Here is a 20,588-nt window from a genome sequence, read left to right on the forward strand (position 1 = left end):
GGAAGTGTGGGACATGACAGGGAAAGAGGTGGGATTGATAAAAGGGGTGGAACCGGTGAAAGTGACTGTAAAGCCCAATGCAATCTTTCCCCAGACCCCACAATGCCACATGCCACAAGACACCCTCATGAAAGTTGCCCAACTCATTGACGAATTTGTAAAACAGGGAGTACTGAAAGAAGTGTTAAGCAGTCCATGTAATTCACCAATAATGGGACTGATAAAGCCAAGTGGAAAGGTCCGACTTGTGCAGGACTTGAGAAAAATAAATAACATCATAGTCAGATGCTGCCCTGTCGTACCGAATCCAGCTGTGATAATGTTTCAAATTCCTTGCGATGCCGAATGGTTCTCAGTCATCGATTTGTCACAAGCATTCTTTTCTGTGCCTCTTCATGAGGACAGCCAATTCCTCTTTTGTTTCAAATTCCTAGACAGAGTATACAGTTGGTGTCGAATTCCTCAAGGGTTTTCTGAGTCACCGTCAATATTCAATCAGATTCTAAAGAAAGATTTGGAAGCCTTAGAATTGCCATTCGAGTCAACCCTAGTACAGTACATTGATGACTTATTGGTTGCATCAAAGACGGAAAGTGGCTGCACAGCCGATACCATTGCTCTGTTGAAACATTTGGGAAGGAATGGACATAAGGTGTCTCCTTCCAAATTACAGTTCTGTCAGAAGAAAGTGAAATACTTGGGTCACCAGATAGAGAAATGGTCACGGAGAATAATGAAGGAAAGAATAACGAGTGTACTCCAAATGAGTCCACCAAAGACCAGGAGGGAGGTGAGGAAGTTTTTGGGAATGGTGGGCTACTGTCGCCAGTGGATTCCCAACTTCTCGACTCTAGCAAAGCCTTTACTGAAGCTGACCCAGAAGGATGCCTTGGATCAAATTGAGCTGAAAGGAGATGAGATGGATGCTTTTGTTGAATTGAAAGAATGCATGTGCAGGGCTCCAGCTTTAGGTATGCCTGATTACACAAAGCCTTTCACATTGTTTTGTCATGAACGTGATGCATGTTCTTTGTCTGTCTTGACCCAAGCCCATGGTGGCGTAAACAGACCAGTAGCGTATTTTTCAGCTACTTTGGATCCGGTTGCAGCAGCACTCCCAGGGTGTTTGCGCGCCGTAGCAGCAGTTGGTATCAGCCTCACTCAGAGTGAAGGAATAGTGATGGGACACCCAGTAACAGTCATGGTCCCTCACTCAGTTGAGATACTTTTGACCCGCTCCCGAACGCAGCACATGACTGGAGCAAGACTCACAAGGTATGAAACGATAATTTTGGGCTCACCGAATGTGCAGCTGAAAAGGTGCACTACGTTGAATCCAGCAACCTTGCTCCCTGGAGAAAATGCTGAAATTGAGAACGCTGAAGACGTCGAGCATGACTGCCTTCAGGTGACTGAATTTTGCACAAAACCTCGACCGGACATTAAAGATACTAAACTTGATGAAAATGACCAAATTCTTTTTGTTGATGGTTCATGTCTAAGAGACGGGATGGGGATTTTGAAAGCAGGATATGGTGTATGTACTGTAACAGGGGTCTTGGAAGCGGGATGGCTTCAAGGAGTCTATTCTGCAAAAGTGGCAGAACTTGTAGCCCTTACAAGAGCATGTCAACTATCTGCATTGATGAAAGTCACCATTTACACTGATAGTCAATACGGGTTTGGGATTGTGCATGACTTTGGACAACTATGGTCACAGAGAGGTTTCCTGACTTCTTCAGGATCCCCAGTGAAGAACGGGGAGAGGATAAGGGAATTGTTACATGCCATTCAAGTGCCAGCCGAAGTTGCAGTGGTAAAGTGTAGTGCTCATACGAAAGGACAGGACTATGTTTCTCTGGGAAATGCATATGCGGATCAAGTCGCAAGATTTTGTGCCTTGAACTGTATATTACTCAGGGACGAATGGAGTACGATAAATGAGCCAGAACTCGAACCAGCTGAAGCATTTGCCTTGAAGGTCGTAGATACAATAGATGAATTAAAAGCATTACAAAATAATGTCAGGGAGGATGAGAGAGATTCCTGGATTAAATCACAATGTATAAAGAGACCAGATGAGTTGTGGGTTTCACATGAGGGAAAATTTGTTTTGCCAGATAGTCTCTTATCACAGCTTGCGCGGTTCTATCATGGGCAAGCTCACCTAGGGAGAGATGCCATGATAAGATTGTTCAAAACTGATTGGTTTAACCCCAGATTTCGTCAAGCTGCAGAAGCAGTTTGCCATCGATGTGTCACTTGCCAGCAGATGAACCCAGGAAAGGGGACAGTTGTGAACGCGAGCCACATTGGTAGGGCAAGCGGGCCTTTTAGTCGAATGCAAATGGACTTCATTGAGATGCCTGTGCATGGAGGTTTGAAATATGTGTTGGTGATTGTGTGCATTTTTAGTCACTGGATTGAGGCATACCCCACACGTAGAAATGACAGCCTTACAGTTGCAAAGCTATTGTTGAGGGAGTTGATACCACGTTTCGGATTCCCGATCTCTTTAGAATCAGATAGGGGAAGTCACTTCAATAACGAGGTGATAAAGTTACTCTGCGAAGCGCTGAACATCGAGCAAAAGCTGCATTGTAGCTATCGCCCTGAAGCATCAGGACTGGTGGAGCAAATGAATGGTACACTGAAATCAAGAATGGCGAAAATATGTGCATCGACAAATTTGAAATGGCCTGACGCATTACCCTTAGTGCTAATGTCAATGAGAAACACCCCTGATAGAAAGACTGGATTGTCTCCGCACGAGATTCTCATGGGCAGGGCTATGAGACTTCCTGCAGTTCCCGCAAACGCGCTTTTGAATATTACAGATGATATGGTGTTAGACTACTGCAAGGGTCTGGCTGACGTGGTTCGCTCTTTCTCTCACCAGGTGGAAGCGACCACCTGGCTACCGATCCAAGGTCCAGGACACGCACTGAAAGCAGGTGACTGGGTCGTGGTAAAGAAGCACGTGAGAAAGTCGTGTCTGGAACCCCGTTGGAAAGGCCCTTTCCAAGTGATCCTGACGACAACTACCGCTGTGAAGTGTGCGGGGGTTCCCAACTGGATTCACGCTAGTCACACAAAGAAGGTGTTGTGTCCCACAGATGAGGAAGTTGAAGCGCTGAAAATACCAGTGCCTGACAAAGCAGTGCTGAGTGCTGAGACAGAACAAAACCGAACTGAAAGTGAACAGGCAGAAACGGGAGAGAAAGAGATATTCTCGGAGGACGAAGACGCTAACTCGCTTGGGGGAGACCAAGGAGAAAGTTCAGACAGCGACGAAGAAGCTGAAGGTGACAAACAACCTGAAGCAGCTGGGGGTAGCAAAAAGCCTGAAGCAGCTGAAGGTGACAAGGAACCTGAAGCAGCTGAAAGTGATAAAGAGCCTGACGAAAGTAACGGTGACGAAGGGCTCGAAAAAGTTGAAAAGGCAGGAGAGCCTGATCAGAGGAGGGCTTTCCCAGAAGCAGACGATACAGAAAAAGAAAAAGAGAGCGTGATCGACTCCCCAGAAGGAGGGGACGAGACAGAACAGAACGAAAAGGTTCAAGCTTCCACAGAAAAGATTGCAGGTCCATCAAATGGACACGGCGCAAAGAGGAGACTAAGTATTTCACCAATAAAAGAAAGGGGTAAAGAAAGTTTGAACGAGGGAGGAAGGCCGAAAGTGAAAGAGAAAAGAAAGGAAGTGACTGTCGTGGAACAATCGTCAAGTGAAGAAAAGGACTTGACAAAAGAGGAAAGTACCAGTGAGGCAGAGTCGAAAAGAGAAGCAAAATTGAAAAGGAAAAGGATACCAAACAGGAGATATTCCGGTCCTGAATGGGCGTATGCAGTCAATGACGATTGGACTGACGAGTTTGTATCTCTAAGCATCGAGAACGAAGAAGAAGAAGAGATACCAATAGAAAAGAAAAGTTTCATAGACTCTGTCGATTGAAAGGGTAATAAATGATATTGCTTGCTACAATCTAACGTGAAACAAACAACCAGCTGAGACATTGTTAAACCGGATGAGACTTGCTAAACCGATAAAGACTGAGTTATTGCCGAATTGAGACAAATGCTGCTAACCGATAAGTGACTGGCTTCTTGAAGAAGACGGTGTGAACATTGCGCTCGTTCAGCTTTGTAACTGAATTGCTAAATAGTTTCATTTATAGGTGCTTCTAGCTCTCTGATTCTATACAGATCATGACTAGGTACGCTACGCAGAATAATAGAAAGAAATATTGTAAATATGTGTGTATAGGCTTGGTAATTACATGTGTACTAATAATAATGGTAATTGTGCTTGGAATGCATGGAAAGGGTGAGAATGAGAATATTGAGGCTTCTACTTTTGCTCCTGTTACTGTCACTGAACTAACCCCATTGAAAAGACTAGCATTGGATGAGAGACTTTTGCATGATAAGAAAGAGCTTTCGTATAACGTTTTCTATCGCTTGCTAACAGAGTATGTTGAGACTATGGATGCGAAGGATTGTTATGTGTGTACACAAATACCGACCTCGGTAAAGGAAGGGGTGACTTATCACCACATGCCTCTTACATACGGGATTACATGTAGTATAGTAATGTCTAGGTTTTATGGTCAAACTAACATACAGTATTTTTACTCAAATTATGATGTTACTTTTGCTTATGTTCCTATAATAGCGCAGCTAAGCCAGATTGCTAAAGATTGGGATGCTAAAATAATGAGAGAATTTTTCGAGCCAATGCAACCTTTTGAAACGGCTCACGCTCATAGGGAGAACCTTACTTGCTCACTCTCTGCAGTAGAGATAAGCTTTTTAGATCGCACAGATGATAGAAGGGCACAAATGAAAGCAAAATTAGAAAAAGAGCTACATAAGAGGACTTCAGTAGATAATTATGATTTTGCTGCTATAAAAACACAAGGGAAAATAGCTTTAGATGCTTGGCATGTAGGGAAATTTTGTATATATCGAGGCGAATCCTATAATGACAATATTTTTGTAGGAGCGAGTGAGTGTAAGCATACGTTTATCTTTAAGGCCAAATGGACATTCATGATGAACGGACTTGACCCTGTCATTCCAGGTGTATATTACATTTGTGGGTATAATGCCTATTATCGTCTTCCAAAGGGATGGTGGGGGAGATGTTATTTGGGTATAGTGTTCCCAAAGGTTTATCAACTGGATGACGTATCGATGATTCAAAAGACATCTGGATCCCATCGTATCCAGAAAAGAGAGACCGCAGCTGCTGTGGTAGGAGATATATTTGGAGCCATGATTCCTTCGTTGGGAGTTGTGTTGAATTCCATCAAAATACGAAAGTTGTCTACTATAGTGGATAACATGTTGACAAAGTTTTCAGGTGCTATAATCCTGATAGATGCAGAACTTGCAGCGGAAAGAGCTATGACTCTTCAAAATAGGCTTGCTTTAGACATTCTTTTAGCAAAGGATGGAGGTGTTTGCAAAATGCTTGGTGCACGACACTGTTGTACCTATATACCTGACAATAGTGTGAAAATTAAAACTATGCTTGCTAATCTAACAAAAGAAAGTGCAGATTTGAAGGAACTGAAAGAACCAGGAGTGTGGGAGAAGGTTGGGAAAGGACTTGCTTCAGTGGGACATTGGATTGGGGGAATTTGGAATGGAATATTGTTAAAAATAATAGAGGGGATTTTAATAGTTATAATTTGTGTATTTGGAATTTGGGGAATAAAAAGGGGAATAATAATGATTATGGAAAGAGTTAAAAGACGAAAAGAAGAGAAAATTATGAAAAGAATGGCAGAAGAATACAAGGCGCAAACTAGGGGAATTAAAAGGAAAAGGGAACTGACAGAATTTTAATGGAATAAAATTTGTGGGCATGATTTGTGTGATGACAAGTAGTCATCAGAGGAGGGATTGATGAAGCAGAAAATGAAGGTTTTGATTTATTAACGCTTAGACGTAGTGCTGAAATAATCGTGTGTGACTTTAACCGAACTAATAAAGATTGTACGGGGACAAAATGTGCCCTCAGAGTAGTTTGCCATCATTTATACGCGAGCTCTATATAACGTGGTGTATTAGAATTGTACTAATCCGACATAATCATAAACGTGTGCTACGATTTGCTTGTTTGAATTGCTTTAGCTTAGCATGACTTTAGCGGAGGCTTTGGCCTAGTTGCCCGGTCTCACGGTTTAGATGCTCGTATTTTTCCACCGTGCTAATAAACGTGTATTTTTGCTTGAAGCTGTACTTTTCCACAGAAACCGTTCACATGCTTATCTTAAGGTTTCGTGCCAGCCTGGCATATTTTCTCTTTAATTCAAGGTCGATTTGCAGGTGCGGACAATGGAGGCTCTGAAAGTGAGCTAATTGGTAGACAATGTTGCAACTTGCGTACCCATCTCCAAGGATAATGTATGCTTAAGTAAAAGCTTGAGAACTGTCGTTTTTGATTGTTCAATTTGAAGCTAACCTATGAACCCTCCAATGGAAGACCCTACTGGATTCGAACTGTTGTCTATAAAAACCAGGTGCACGAGAAGAAATTAAGCCATTACGCACTATGATTGCCTTTTGCAGCCATTGCGCTATTACCAGCTCGATACCCGCCATTTTGCAGACTTCGTAGCTATTTTGGCCCACTTTGCTGAGAAGCCATTTTGAGAGACTTTGATGCTTTCTCTAATCGAGAGAAAGAGACTTTAAATGATTCTGGCCCTAGAGACTTTAACTTTGATCTGATCCCTTTGCATGAAGTAGTAGTCTTACCTTGCCGCCGTGAGGCAATTGCCCCGTCCACCCCTGCCCCTTTGCCCCGTCCCATGCTGATCGAAACGGTACCCATGCTGACCGAAGAACGGTACCTGTGAGACGAAGACTTCCTTGTATGCTGATCGCAATTGGTAAATATGAAAGGAAATTGTAAAATTGCATTGTGTTTCCTTTAGGTAACCAACTGCTGATTTTGATAAGAGCCCTAGCTAGGAGTTTTTCTAAATTAATGTTGCTAAATTGTTTTTGCATGAAGTCCCACATGCCGATGCTAATTTGAGGCTAGATGAGGATTCCTTTGCTGCACGATGCAATTTGAGATCTTGTTATGCTGACTAAATGTATGCGATTAGTTCATTACAGATCATTGTATTAGTGATTTGCATTGCTATTATCGAATGCCTTGTGATTCAAATGCTACATAGGTTGCACTTGTTTCGCCGCTATGGACAGCTATTAATGTTCATTTACGTTTATCATTTGGTGTTGAGACACATTTATATTGTGCTAGCTTTGCTAATATAGGGAAATAAAATTCACTAACTTTGAATAAACTGGTGTGGTTATTCCTGACTGAAAGGTCAGGGTTCACCGAAATGTATTCTGGATTAATTGTTAAGTGTTATGTTGATCAAGGTATTGCTTATGTTCGTTATTGATTATTGATTTGACGAAATTGATTGATTAAGAGTACAGAGAGTTCCCACTTAGTCAAAAGATTCATCGGCCTAAAGAGCGTCCGAGCACAGGTAAATTATTAGTACGGACCGCTCTATCACATGTTACGAACCCGACCTATGTTCTATGTGAGATATTCATTTAAATGCATTAGTTGCAGTACAATAGATCATACTTTCAATTTGACGGAGATGTTACAACGTTGCAGTTCTATTTTTATATTTGCTAGATAGATGAGCAAGGTGAAGGATGTGAATTTATGAGAGGAGTGCTTGAAACACCACTTTATCTAAGAACACAACATTATACGGTAAGGGGAAAACGGGTGGTCTTCGTTTTCCTATGAATTAGTTTCACGTGGAGAGCATCCGTTATTAAAGAAAGTGCAGTTGTTTTGATTAGCTTCTTTTTGTGTGCTTATTTCTGTCTTTGTGGGTGAATTATGAGGATGTTGTGGACGATTTTAGGATAATTGATCCTTGAATATTTTGTATAAAGGCAAGTAATACTGGTAGAGCACATTCTGTAGTATTTTAATGGACAACATTATGGTTGCACATCAGGTGATTGGAATATGCACTTCAACTTTATGGATGCAGCACGATTGGAGTGTTTTAATTGGTCACGTACAACTAGTGTTCCTTTTCTGTTGACACTATGGGAGTGAACTGCTTGCACACTAACCACCATTTTGCTTGTTACTTTAACTCTACTTTGATTCTCTAATTTAGAATGTTGGGCAAAGCACATTTGTGGATTATTTCAATATCAAATATTATTGTAGATTTTGACCACACTTGTAATAGAGATTGGCTATAAACAGTATGAATTTCAGTTTTGTTTCAAATTATATTGGGATCAATTTTGTTGATTTACATCCTTGACGAATAAAGACTATAATCATTTGTTAGGAGTGCCTTGGATTGTGTATATCATTTTTTACCTTGGAAAAGCTTGTGGGGGAGTGGAGTGTTTTCTTCCCTTCCAGGAGCACCGTGGAGACTTTGTTGCTTTGAGATTTGGGGTGGGATACTGTGAGCGCCATTACTAGTAGACACCCTGTTGGATTTCTTTATTGATTCCCCCAGTGCAGTTGTCAACCTTTAAAAAATGTGAGGCAGAGCTGTAATTCTATTAACATGAGGAGTGCCCATCCCCTCTCCTGGTCTGCGTTATGCCCTTGAATCCACAACGTTCACCCTTCCTGTCTACAAATCAAGGGGCATATTTATACTCCGTTTGCGCCGAATTAGCGTCGTTTTTTTCGACGCAAATTCGGCGCAAAACTAACGCCATATTTATACTTTGGCGTTAGACGCGTCTAGCGCCAAAGTATGGGCAAATAGCGTTATTTTTTTGCGTGAACGCCTTCCTTGCGTTAATGAGATGCAAGGAAGGCGTTCCCGTCTAAAAACAGACGCACATAGCGGTGCGTGGTATTTATGCTCCAGGGCAAAAATCACTCCCGCGTGGCAGGCGGCGCAAAAAAATGGCGCAAAGCACGAATAGCGTGAAATTTTAACGCCTGGGTCAGGGCAGGCGTTAAAATGGGGCAAACACACCTGTACTTAATCAGAACACACAGAACAAACAACAGAGCAGCAGAGCAGCAGAGCAGCAACAGGGAGACATGGAGGTGCTTTTTCTTCAACGTGCACGTAGACGCAGAGCTCTGCAGCAACAACAGCAGCCACAACAACAACAGCAGGGACCCCAAAGACAGCGCAGAAGGCAGGAGAGGATATTCCGCCCACGAACAACCCTGCATGGCCTCAGGGAACGAGACATCATCCAGAGGTACCGGTTGAATTGGCAGGCCATTCAGCAGCTGCTGACAAATATTGAACAGCAATTGGCACCCACTTTAGTGACTCCACGCACTATCCCAACCGAAACAAAGCTGCTTGCCGTACTTCACCTGCTGGCAAGTGGCTCGTTTCAGACAACTGGTGCCCTGGTTGGTGGAATCTCACAACCATCTTTCTCCGCATTCCTGCCTAAAGTACTGGATGCCATCATTGGACTGACACCCCGCCACATCTGCTTCCCTAACACACTGCAGAAGCAGCAGGAAACAAAACAGGGGTTCTACGCCATCAGTGGCTTTCCGCACGTCCTTGGTGCAATCGACTGCACACATGTACGCCTTGTGCCACCTGCTGTGAGTGAACACCTCTACCGCAACAGGAAGCACACACATTCCATCAACGTGCAGGCCATAGTCGATCACCAAGGACTGATCAGCAACATTGTGGCTAAATATCCTGGGAGTGTACATCTACTTATATACTCACTGCACAGAAACACTCTAGGATAAACAACCCATACACCACAATAGCAACACCTAGACAGGAACACACTGAGGTACTCACATCACTAGCCATGTATCACAAGTCACCATTGAACCTCTCACACATTTGAATTTACTCCACAGCTTAGTGTGAAGACATTCATGACTGTGGTTGCCTAAATGTCACCTTGCAAATTGGAAGTCTCACAATAACCTGTACACTAATACAATGCATAACTTTTAAGGGATGGGATGGCCTGGCTATGTTCATATGAACGTTTCTAATACCCTTTCATGTTTCAACTCTGCATGGAACTATCATCACACCCCCAGTGAGGACACACGGACACCTGTGTCACAAGTCACAATGCAAGGGAGGGCACACTGTACTTGAGAAACCAATACATCCTGCTGACAAACAGTTAGACAACAAACACTTGCTCAGCCAAGGAAAAAAAACAATGCCAAAGTTTCCACCAACAACCATAGGTTGTCACATTAGTACACAAAATAGTCACAGACAACACAACACAACTACTGCCATCAAAGATACGTACAACAGTGCCTCCTACATCTAATTGATACCATTCTGCGTTTCTCTTTCAGCTGATCAGGGGTATGGCATCCAGCCTTGGCTAATGACACCATATGGGAACCCAAATACTGCTGCTGAGCGGGCATACAATGACGCCCACAAGAGGACCCGCAGCATTGTGGAGAGGACCTTTGGGATCCTAAAGTCAAGGTTCCGCTGCCTTGACATCACTGGCGGAAGCCTACTATACTCCCCAGAGATGGTATGCAAAATCATACTCACTTGTGCCATATTACACAATATTTGTGTACAAAGGAACATTCTCCTCCTTGAACCGGACCCAGATATGCCTGAGGATGATGATGAGGAGGATGCTGGCCTGCAACAGGAGGGGGAACAACCTAACACCGCAGCAAGAGTGCGTAGGCGCCAACAGCTTGTGAACAATTTTTTTACTTAAGTTATTATAATCACGTGTATTCCACACTTGCTGGTGCTGACTGAAATTCCCTTTTCTCTCCTTGTACCCCGTGCGTGTGCCCCCGAGTGACTGAAATTCCCTTTTCTCTCCTTGTATCCCGTGCGTGTGCCCCCGAGTGCCGTGCGCCGCCCTCCCCTCTCAGCCCCTCCTTTTTAGTAGATTTCCCTTTTCGCCGTCTTGCCGCTTTTTCCCGCCCCTCCTACCGCGCTTTTTCCCCGTTTTTTGCCACTCTTTTTTGCCGCTCTTTTTTGCCGTTCTTTTTTTGCCGCTCTTTTTTTGCCGCTTCCAGCTCCCCTGCCCGCCCACCTCCCGCCTCCCAGCTGACCCCGCCTCCCCACCTACCCCTTAAATGGCGGCCGCTGCGAGGCCGCGCAGCGGACGCGCGCAGCGGGCGCGCCGCGAAGGCGCGCCTAAGGCAAGCCCGTCTGCGCCCGTCCGCGCCTGGACCGCGCCCAGCGCCCGAACCCCTGGCCCCCGCGCCCCCCGCCTGACCTATGACTCCGCCACCCTCGCCAACCTCAACCCTGGCCGCGTGCCGGGCTGCTACCGCGCCACCCCCAAACGAACCCACGGACCCTTCACCTGCAGCAACTGCCGCTTCACCTGCCTACGGACCCACACCGCCACCACCAAGAACGACGCCCCCGGAAGCAACCTCGAATGCATCCTGGTCAACACCCGCTCCGTCCACAGGCACGCCATCGAACTGTGGAACCTCATCAACTCAACGAACCCAGACATCGCCTTCCTCACCGAGACCTGGATGAACCCCTCCTCGGCACCCGACATCGCCATAGCCATCCCCGACGGCTACAAAATCATCCGGAGAGACCGCTTCAACCGCACCGGAGGAGGCATCGCCATCGCACACAAAAGCTCCATCAGCATCTCGACCCACACTGACAACTCACTTCCCGACGCCGAACACCTCCACTTCGCGATCCACATCGACCCCAAGACAACCCTAAGAGGCACCCTCATGTACAGACCACCAGGACCCCGCACCAAGTTCAGCGAAGACATCGCAGACTTCGTCAACCCCCACGCGCTCTCATCCACCGACTACATCCTCCTAGGAGACCTCAACTTTCACCTGGAGAACCACACCGACAACAACACCACCGCCGTTCTAGACAACCTCGCCAACCTGGGACTGAAACAACTGGTCAACACCCCCACCCACTACGCCGGACACACGCTCGACCCCATCTTCTCCTCAAGCAAACACATCACCTTCAGCCACACCACCGAACTCACATGGTCGGACCACAGCTGCGTCCACTTCAACTTCAAGAAAACCACCGTGCATCACCACACCCGACAACCACCAAAAAGACACTGGAACCGAATCACCACAGAACAACTCGCAGCAACGCTCTCCCTGAACCAACCCACCAGCACCAGCAACCCCAACGAGGCCGCCAACAACCTCACCAACTGGATCTCCGACTGCGCCAACCTCCTGGCCCCTCTGAAGACCCAAACCAACACCAACAACCACAAGAAAAACTCCTGGTTCACCACCGAACTCAAAAACTCCAAGAAAGAATGCCGCCTCCGCGAGAAGACATGGCGCCTCAACCCGACGGAGGAAAACCTGACAGCTCTCAAGGACACCACCCGCCAACACCACCAACGCCTCCGCACCGCACGAAAAACAGCCTACCAGAACAGACTTGACAACAACGCCCACAACAGCAAGGAACTATTTGGCATCGTCAAAGAGCTCTCCAACCCGGACGCAGAAACCAACCCCATCCCTCCCTCACAGGACCTCTGCGACTCCCTCGCGACCTTCTTCCACCGTAAGATCGCCGACATCTACAACAGCTTCACGACCACCAACATGAACCCGCCCCCGGAAGCCGCAAACGACATCTCCACCATCCTTGCCTTGAACCCTACCACCACCGAGGAAACCACCCGCGTCATGAACTCGATCCACTCGGGATCACCCTCCGACCCCTGTCCTCACCACATTTACAACAAGGCCGACAACATCATCGCACCCCACCTCCGAGACGTCATCAACGCCTCCCTCACCACTGCTACCTTCCCTGAAAGCTGGAAACACGCAGAACTCAACGCCCTCTTAAAGAAACCTACAGCAGACCCCACCGAACTCAAAAACTTCCGGCCTATCTCCCTCCTACCGTTCCCCGCCAAAGTGATTGAGAAAATCGTCAACGCTCAACTCACCGCCGCCCTGGAATCCTCCGACTCCCTCGACTCCACTCAGTTCGGATTCAGGGCCAACCACAGCACCGAAACCGCCCTCATCGCAGCCACGGACGACATCCGAGCCCTGACCGACAAGGGTGAAACTGTGGCCCTCATTCTCCTGGATCTCTCTGCAGCCTTCGACACGGTCTGCCACCGCACCCTGATAGACCGCCTCGGCAGCGCCGGCATCAGAGGCAAGGCCCTGGAATGGGTCATCTCCTTCCTCTCCGGAAGGACCCAGAGAGTCCGCCTCCCCCCCTTCAGATCCGCAGCCACGGAGATCATCTGCGGCGTACCCCAAGGATCCTCCCTCAGCCCCACCCTATTCAACGTCTACATGACCCCCCTGGCAAACATCGCACGCAAACACGGACTCGACATCATATCCTACGCCGACGACACCCAGCTCATCTTATCCCTCACCAACAACCCCACATCAGCAAGGACCAGACTACACGACAGCATGAAGGAAGTAGCGACCTGGATGACAGACAGCCGACTGAAACTGAACACAGTTAAAACGGAGGTCCTCATCCTCGGCCCTACCCCCTCCGCATGGGACGACTCCTGGTGGCCCCCCGCCCTAGGCAGCACTCCCCAACCGACCAACCACGCACGCAACCTCGGCTTCATCCTGGACTCCTCCCTCTCGATGACCAGACAGGTCAACTCAGTGACCTCAGCGTGCTTCAACACCCTCCGCATGCTCCGCAAGATCTTCCGCTGGATCCCCATCGACACCAGGAAGACCGTCACCCACGCCCTCGTCACCAGCCGCCTGGACTACGGGAACACTCTGTACGCCGGCATCACCACCAAGCTGCAGATGAAACTTCAACGGATCCAGAACGCCGCAGCACGACTCATCCTGGACATACCTCGCCACCACCACATCTCCGGACACCTGAGAAAACTCCATTGGCTCCCGGTCAACAAGAGGATCACCTTCAGACTCCTCACCCACGCACACAAAGCCCTCTACAACCTCGGACCCAAACTCATCAACTCCCGCGTCTCCTTCTACACTCCTCCGCGCACTCTGCGCTCCACCGGTCAGGCCTTGGCAGCCGTTCCTCGCATCCGCAAAACCACAGCCGGAGGAAAATCCTTCTCTTTTCTGGCAGCGAAGACCTGGAACTCCCTGCCCAGTCACCTTCGCGCCATACCCGAACACCTCCCCTTCAGAAGGCAGCTCAAGACCTGGCTCTTCGAGCACTGACCCCCTCCCCCCCAGTGCCTTGAGACCCTTATGGGTGAGTAGCGCGCTTTATAAATGTGATTGATTGATTGATTGACACTTGTAAATAAACACAGATCACAAACACCACATCATGCTTTGGCCTATTCATTTCTGACCACCTTTAGTTTGAAATAGCTGAAGATGAATGTCGTCTCATTGATCAAGAATGCCATTAAAATTCATCACACCAAAAATAAACATCACAACTGTATGCACAGAGGGTAGGATGTGACATGATACATTATCATACACAGAGCCCAACAAGAGTACAAATGTGACAATTACACATGCCGGATCCAAACAACTGAAACAGTCTCTCATCCAGCCCAAAATTGGAGATCATTTGAAAGTCACATCACACGTGTTCAGAGACAGGGTGGGACCATCCATGTGTACGTGAACATGTCATCAATGGCTTCTCTCAAGTGTATGATGTGAGCAATACACAATTGCAACAACATCATCTGCCACTAACTCAGGAGGAGACCTTGAAGTTACAGTGACAACATACACACAGACAGGTCATACTGGATCCACATTCCCACACACATGTACACATATGTCATACAACCAACCTAATATTTGAAAGTAGACCATCACAGTTGTGTCCCAGTTTGAACCTAGCAGGAAGATTGTAACATGACACTAAACCAGTTTATGCAGAAAGGGACACAGACAAGCAAAACAATCTTCGCATTATCACATCGTGAACGCTGAGAGTCTTGCAAACTTAGGGGGTCATTCTGACCCTGGCGGTAATTACCGCCATGGCGGAGGTCGGCGGTAGCACCGCCAACAGGCTGGCGGTGCACCGATGGGCATTCTGACCGCGGCGGTTCAGCCGCGGCCAGAAACGGGAAGTCGGCGGTGTACCGCCGACTTCCCGCTGCCCTTGAGAATCCGCCATGGCGGCGGAGCGCGCTCCGCCGCCATGGGGATTCTGACACCCCCTACCGCCATCCTGTTCCTGGCGGGTCTCCCGCCAGGAACAGGATGGCGGTAGGGGGTGCCGCGGGGCCCCCGGCGGCCCCTGCAGTGGCCATGCCAATGGCATGGGCACTGCAGGGGCCCCCGTAAGAGGGCCCCACAAAGAATTTCAGTGTCTGCTTTGCAGACACTGAAATTCGTGACGGGTGCAACTGCACCCGTCGCACCTTCCCACTCCGCCGGCTCCATTCTGAGCCGGCGTCCTCGTGGGAAGGGTGTTTCCCGCTGGGCTGGCGGGTGGACTTTTGGCGGTCGCCCGCCAGCCCAGTGGGAAAGCTAGAATGACCGCCGCGGTCTTTCGGCGGGAACCGCTTGGCGGGCGGCGACCGCCGACCGCCGCGGTCAGAATGACCCCCTGAGTCATATGAAAATGGTATGCAACTTAGCTCCAAATCATCATTACTGCAAACGTCAAATGGGCTAATGAGATGAATGAATGGTCAACAGTCATTCATACCATATGGCCTTACATTCGCCCGCTGCTGCATGTTTGCCAGGATATGATAAAAATACTCCATGGATACAGTAGCTATTCGGGATGGTCAAATCCTAGGGTGCTGGGGGCCTAACTCCACCTCTACCACCCCCAAAACATACAAGAATCATGTACTTGTGAACTAAACACATGCATAAGGCACATGTGTGGCCTCCATGTCACAAGTCCTACACAAATATGAAACACAAAATCATAATGGGACATGGTCAGCCCCATAAAAACTGAAAGTGACTCTCCCACTCCCTGTTAGGACTACAGATAAGAGCATCCCCATCATAAAGGTGGGGACATTTTGGAGACGGAATACATAATGGTATCAAAAACCTCATTTCAAAATAGCCATCAGCAATTACACCAAATATGTTGTCAAATATGGTCAATACATTAGTTAACGTATCCCAAACATCACAGTGTGAAGGCCGTCTATACATAAAAGTACGGACATTTGTCATATACAAACACAAATGTGTCTCACATCGCACCGTTTTACCATGACAAATCACCTTTCCAAAGCTAAACACATGAAGACATTTGGATAAAATTGCTCCATATTCTACGCATACAGCATGGCCGTCATAATTTGTTCATGTACATGAGTGCACACAATGCAGAGTCAGATACAAATGTATCCAAAAGTGTCTTGATATTTCACCTTCAAATTATTATTTACATCCACAATATTTTTGACTCTGCATCATGTGCACTACTGTACGTGTAAAAAAAACCACGCCCATGATGTATGCGTCGTGAAATTGACGCTATATGCACAATATATTGGTCATTTCATGTACAGTATTAATTATTAATATTCATATCATATTTTTTGACTCCGCATCATGTGCACCACTGTACGTGTAAAAAAAACGACGCCCATGATGTATGCGTGGTGAAATTGACGCTACATGCACAATATATTGGTCATCTCATGTACAATTTGAAATATTAATATTCATATCATTTTTTTTCACTCCGCATCATGGGCACTACTGTACGTGTAAAAAAAATGACGCCCATGATGTATGCGTGGTAAAAATGACGCTACATGGACAATATGTTGGTCATCTCATGTACAGTATTAATTATTAATATTCATATCATATTTTTTGACTCCGCATCATGTGCACCACTGTACGTGTAAAAAAAACGACGCCCATGAAGTATGCGTGGTGAAATTGACGCTACATGCACAATATGTTGGTCATCTCATGTACAATTTGAGATATTAATATTCATATCATATTTTTACACTCCGCATCATGTGCACTGTAATGCGTCAAAAAAATATGACGCACATCTGTGTATGCGTGAAAATATGACGCATTACGCGAAAATAAAAATGGCGGCCATTTTATGCAGGAAGTGATGTAATAGGATATCCTGTTTACCAAATCTGTACTGGGAGTTGACTTTCACTTTCACTTTGCAATCTCAGAGTTATCTAGACTGTGTGGTTGTGTGAAATGTGTTGTCCTGTGTTTTACTGCTTTAGTGTCCTGTGTGCCTTGTATTTTGTCTTTGTGTCAATCTTTTATTGTTGTCTAACATTGTCTCAGTCTGTTTAGTGTTATTTTGTCTATACCTGTGATAGTTTGTATTGTCTGTGGGAGTCTGTTGTGGGTAGCATAGTTTGGGGGGTTAGTTGGGCTATTTTTCTCCTTCTTCTTTTTCTTTCACACCTCTACCTTTCCCCATTTCCCACTTTTTCTTTCATTTTTCTTTTGTACTTTTTTACACCTCTCATCATGTCAGGTAGGCCTCGCCTGTCCAGGATGGGTGAGGACGAATTGGGGGGCTTCATATGGCTCGTAAGCCATTTCCTCCCACTGATGCTGGAGGCTGGGGGCCGTGTGATACAGGGGTATCACACGGAGGCGAGGAAAATCCGTTGGGAGAAGGTGCGCCATCACCTGGTCCGGGTCTACGGGAGTCTGAGGAATATACATCAACTCAAGCACCGCTGGGCAGATCTGATCAGCAGGGAACAGGACCTGCTGGACCACCTGGGACTCCGGATTGGTGGCTATGTTGGTGAGTACTAATCAATTACATGGGAATAATAGGAATGTGTGCGTGAACATGTGATGATTGGTAGCCAATCTGCAAAATAAGTAGCTGACTGCGTGTTATGCTAGGGAAACCTAGGCCCATGGGCATACACATAAATCCCCATTTTTGCTACACATGTACACCCAATAACAGCAGTAAAATGCAACATCTATTTGTATTTTGCTAAGTAGCCCCCTCTCTGCGTCACAAAATGGTGCAAATGCTGCGCTACAAAGGTATACATATGTGTCCAAATGTGTATTTGTTGCAGGATGTGTATGAAGACCTATGCTACCAGGCCGATGCCTCATTTTTGCAACACATACCAGATGTCACATGTGTGTCTGGTTGCTGTGTGTTGAACCTGTCCACATAGCCTGTTTGATTGTGAGTGGTCATGCTGTCCTCATGGAACCAGTTGTGGAATGTTTCTCTCTGGGATGCACATGCTGAGATGTATGGATCACATGATTGTTGGGGCCTACTAATGGAGGATTAACTTGGACGACACATGACTGTCCTGGCCACTGCATGAGTGTAGTAGGGTGTGTCACTGGAGCAGGAGACTCATCCAATGATAATCTAGAATACAAAGTCAGCCAGGCAGGATGAGCATGTGTGAAAGTGTATCATTACCATGTAATATTCACACACTGTCATTGTAACAGAAATTATTTGTCTGTTCACCCAGTCTGAGTATAATCTTCCTTTCATGCTTTACAGGTGGACCAGCCCCGTAAACCGTTGGTGAGGTGGCCCATTTTGACGACCCCGATACCTACAGTGAGTGTTGCCTAAGTGCTATTTACATTGTTTGGAAATGAAGCATGATGGATTACTGTGTGTTCAGGATAATTCATGATTTGATGTGCTGGCCGTTCATTGGCTTTGTTGTTTTGGTGTGATATCAAATTGGAATAATGTTTCTGTAAAGCAATACCTAGTCATCTCTCAGATTGAGGGGCAGTAGGTCATTCAATTAGTGCGACAATTGGGAATAGCATGACTCATTTTGAATACAGTGGTCAATGTTAGACTTGGTCAGGAACTTGCCATTAACTGAGTCAGCATATCAGACTGACAGTCTCCCAGATAGCTTAGGCACATGGCTTCGATGACAAGTGCTTCTTCCTAGTTGAGGATGGACTGTGTACACTGTAGGTCGGATCTTCCGGGGGCATGTACTTCCACAAGGTGACCTCGAAGTGTGTGTGACTTGAGTGCAATGGCCTAGGTGTTCTGTTGAATCATGTGAATGGGTGTTCTACCTCCTCTGTGTGTGTTGTAAAACATGCCTCACTAATAGTATGTTATGTTGGGCTAAGTCATATCATTTTGACATGTGTGGACCTGGGATGTGACAAGGTTGGGCTGACTCCAACATGTTGCTAGCCCTTCATAGGTGTTGTGTGTGAAGGCACATGCTTGTTGAACTTTCTGTACACTCCTGGTTGTGCATTGATCATGGGATTGTTGTTTGTTCTTCCCACACCACCCACAAAGACTGGGATGTTACTGTGAAACAGGGTACCTAGGACTGTAGCAACCAGTATGTTACACGTACTTAACACCTTTTGTGACTTGAGTTTGTACCTAGGTCCAGATGTAGCAAAATGTCTACACATTGCAAATAGCATAATTTGATGTTAGTGAGTTGCAAACGTCTGTTTCCTAATCCGAAATGTTTTTGGTGGTCATGTACATATTCGCAAAAAGCTTTTCTAAATGAAAAAAATAAAGGAGTTTACCAGCCCTACTTGCAAATCACAGTGGTAGGCAATCCCATTTGCTAACGAGTACGTGGTTGCAAAGTGAGTAGCTGTTATCATCCACTTAAGTGGATGCTAACCAACTTGCTGACTGGAAGGGGTCCTCATTGTGAACCTTCACCTTTGTGAGTGGACCAAAATACTCCTGCACAAAACAGCCAGTGGTCTAGGGGAGCAATAATTATTGTGTAAATTACGAAAAATCAATTGTTGTGAATTTAAACAAATCGCAGCTCATTTTCCTTTCAGATAAAGGGCCTACACTTGGTGAAAAATAACTTGCTTCATTTAAAAGCAGTCACGTCTATGGAGTTCTGCTGTTCCCAGCAGGCCTCCATCCCCGTGAGTGCCCATAGTTGCTAAGGTGGTGCAAGTTGGAACCCACATCATTGATGTTCATGAGGTGGGATTTAGGGACCCCATAGTGACTCGCAGACGGTGTCAGAGACACCGTTCAGCTTTGCAATTTGCTAGTTGATTTCCCATCAATTCCTACATCTGGCCCATAGTGTCGACATATGATTCATGGCCAGGGGTTCAATCTTAGCACACAACTATTTCGAAATGCCATTGAGTGAGGAGTGTGATTCTTATCACATAGAATGACATATGTAGTGAAGTCAGTATGCGGACGAGCTGGTGCCATAATGTATAATGCCTTAGGTATGAATTGTATGAGTAGTTTAGGGTGATGTCATCCATCATGTAGAGACATGGATATGCTATATGTGATATGCCCTTCAGTATGCATGATTCACATGTACTTCCTCTGAGCCTTCCCGTGAACTATGTTGTAACAATTGCTGCAACCAATACATTGCTAGTAATGGACAAATTACCCATTGTGGTATTCAACCCACTGTAAATTCTATGCTCAATATTTGCCTTTTCTCTTCACAGCTGCAAACCTGAGTGCCGCAGCTCGCAACCAGTTTGAGCGCCGGGCAATGAGGTACAGCCACATCCTGCAGGTGCAGTGTGGGTATCGGAGGATGGCCCGCAGATACAATTCGGAACGGGCCTCCGGGGCGTGGTATGCCACACCACAGGCTCCCCCAACGGTGCCCCCAACAAC

The sequence above is a fragment of the Pleurodeles waltl genome, chromosome 1_2 (assembly GCF_031143425.1).
Source record: "Pleurodeles waltl isolate 20211129_DDA chromosome 1_2, aPleWal1.hap1.20221129, whole genome shotgun sequence".
Classification (NCBI taxonomy): Eukaryota; Metazoa; Chordata; class Amphibia; order Caudata; family Salamandridae; genus Pleurodeles; species Pleurodeles waltl.